Source organism: Sinocyclocheilus anshuiensis, unplaced genomic scaffold (genome assembly GCF_001515605.1).
Source record: "Sinocyclocheilus anshuiensis isolate Anshui unplaced genomic scaffold, SAMN03320099.WGS_v1.1 scaffold1639, whole genome shotgun sequence".
Taxonomy (NCBI): domain Eukaryota; kingdom Metazoa; phylum Chordata; class Actinopteri; order Cypriniformes; family Cyprinidae; genus Sinocyclocheilus; species Sinocyclocheilus anshuiensis.
Window position 1 is genome coordinate 156,087 of NW_015548336.1, and position 3,291 is coordinate 159,377.

A 3,291-nucleotide genomic window follows, 5' to 3' on the forward strand; every position below is an offset into this window, starting at 1 on the left:
AAAAGAGTAGAGCGCAAGCAGGTGTTTTTTTTTTTTATGAACTCTACTCTCTTGAGAAAAGATAGTGAAAACGATTTAAATCCAAAAGCAATAAAATCACGAATGAGTGAACCGCTATGAGGAAATGACTGGGGAAAAGAAAAAAAGAGAGAGGAATGAGTAAGGAGCAAAAGACAAAATATACTCTTTCTTAGAACATGCTGAATGGGCTTAACTGGACTTGAAGGAAGTTTTTTTTTTTTATCTTATTTTAAGAAGTTTTAAATTGTCAGTTTATTTATTTTTTTTTTTTTGCCATTTAGAAATTATTTGCACCCTATCATATTCTTATTGTCTATTTTTTCTGTAATACAGACAGATCTGAAAAAAATACAAAGCAGTGCTCCTTCGGTAATGTAGTAATTAAACTAAAAGGGAGAGGCCGTTCCCCTAGTATTTTAGAAGCTTATACATACTTAAGTATCTTAAAGATTAAGTGTTTTGTGTGCCTCATGCACACACGCAGTCTTATTTTAGACATTTTAGAGCGGGCAATTGAATGTAATGGTATAGTGCTTGCATTTAGATAGAAACTGTAGCAAATTAATACCAAAGTGTTCTGAATTACTGGTACACACATTCCTCCCTCCAGCTATCCATCAGCTGTCTGTTTTGTCCGTCAGTCTTTCCTTAACAGTTCATTAACACATAGACAATCACACACACTCTCATTTAATATTAAGGATGGGTAATTGTGTTCCATGCTCCTTAAGCGCTGCGGTATCCCCTGGCTGAGTATGGTTTTAATATAAATATCTGTGTATAGGACTAATAGAATTATACAGCGTCTGATGTGCTCTCCGAATTCACACGGGCATCCTGCCTGGACACCTGCATAAACACCGCAAGGACCTACTGAAAATATCCGCACTGTCAGGCAGCCGCAGGGCAGCCCTATTCCGGGACCTGGACTGTTTGATATTTTATGAATGAAGGAGAGGATGAGAGGGAACTGGGGAGTAAGGAAAGAAAGAGAGAGATCACACATGTGCTTATGTATACACAAAAACTTGTTTTCTCTTCCTTCACGTTGTCATCAGAAGGGCTCTCACACACAGCACACATATGAAACACTTTGAGGAATCTGACTCCGAGTCAGTGAGTGAGTGTGTGTGCGATCAGGTCTTGATTCCAAAGACTGACATACTGTGAGTTTCAAAATCTGGGATTCAGAATCTAATTTAATCATCCTGGAAATAAAGAGAAAGTTTTAGGGTTTTGAGAAAATAATACTGCATATATTTATTTATAACCATACCAAATTGTAAAATAAACATTAAATGCCTTAAAATGAAAAAGAAATACAGCAAATGCTAAGAATTTTTACAATTTAATATTTCACTTTGTATGATATCGAAATCGATTTAGTACATGATTCAGTTATTTGTTACTCATAAAGACAGACACTTGTTTCTTTTCTGAATGAATATATGTTGATGGTTAATGATACAGTGACTCGCTTAAAAATACTGAATTATAAGATAAAATATAACTCTTATTATTTGTGCCATATAAATTTAGCCTGTCAATAATCTCAAATTCAGCCTGTCAGTTTTGATTCTGAATCAGTTCTGAATAAAAAAAACAGACAGTGGGGAAAAAATGCAAAATAGAAACATTTTCAATAGCAGTCTCAGACTTTTAAACTCCACTGTATTTTATGTTGTAAAGTCTTCTTTTATGATTGGCTTTGGAGACTGGAAGAGTGAGTATTGAAGTGAATAAGTGGGTGAGTATGAGATGCACTGTATTGTGAGTCATTATATCTTGAGTGTGTGCCAAAGAAAGAAAGAAACACATGACAAGTGAGTAACCTAAAGATTAACACATGACAAGAGAAATAAAACATCTGTCTTCTCTCTATATTACACCCCATGTATAAAACAACAGTAGGTTCGCCCACTACACGTTAAAGAGGAACTCCACAGAGAAGTTTTAATTAATAAAATGTGAGGATATGGAAAAGGAACATGTTTATATTTCTTTCACTTTTTCATTCTTCTTTTACTCTCCATGTGTGTGTGGAGAGAAAATAGAAGGGTGGATAAAACTAGACTAAGGGTTTTTCTCTGTGTTGGTGTGCTAAATGTGACATAGCATATAGACTATATATATATATACAGGTGCATCTCAATAAATTAGAATGTCGTGGAAAAGTTCATTTATTTCAGTAATTCAACTCAAATTGTGAAACTCGTGTATTAAATAAATTCAATGCACACAGACTGAAGTAGTTTAAGTCTTTGGTTCTTTTAATTGTGATGATTTTGGCTCACATTTAACAAAAACCCACCAAATTTCACGATTCAATTTGATTCTCATTCACAAGCTTTCGATTCGATTACCAATTCAATTCAATTCAATATTTTGGATTCATATCAGGTACAGTACATGCCAAATTTTCTCAAGGCAAAAAAAATCTCTCAACTAATGCTGTAAAATATACATGAGAGTCGGTACTACATTAATATTGAAGGTTAAAAATGACTGGTATAATGTATATGTTATATGTGTCAGGATCATGGACTGTCTGTGTCATGTTTTGCCCCTGTTTCTGTTCCCTTATTTGGTCATGTTCCTGTCCTCATTTTGTTAATTAGTTTGATTAGTCATCCCATACACCTGTGTTTCCCCAGTCATCCCGTTTCTTGGATTAAAGACTGTTTCGTTTATTCCTCTTCTCCATCGTTCCTCGCCATCACAGATTGTGACAATATGGTGCATATATTTAGCAAAATGCCCCTCTCTACAGTTTATTTTTCTAACTGACTAATGAGTTTATAGTTACCGAATATGTTTTTCTGAGGTAAATGTGACGTTACGTGGCATTGTTTACAAGACGTTATATTGACGTCTTTGCGCAGCTGAAACACAGATTGAGCAATTACATGAGACAGGATACGGATTGTAAAGTTGTGCCGTTTCTTTTAACTTACCTTCGGATGTTTAGTCATGATTATTTTGTGCTGAAACTGGTATTAATGTGGAGGAGATGATTAGTTCACGGGCGCTTCGCGTTGCTGCGTCTGTTGAACTGAGGCGCTACAGCGATCTGTCACTCCACATTAAACGGTGCTAAAACGGCATTTATTGTTTGAATACTACAATACAATGGACAGAATCAGCCCTAATATACTGTATATAATATATGCTTTTACATCATATGGACTTCAAAGAGACAGGAAATTAAAAGACTCTAGAAAAAATAGGAAAAATGATCAGAAAAAGAGACAAAGTTGTTTACCTCTGTCC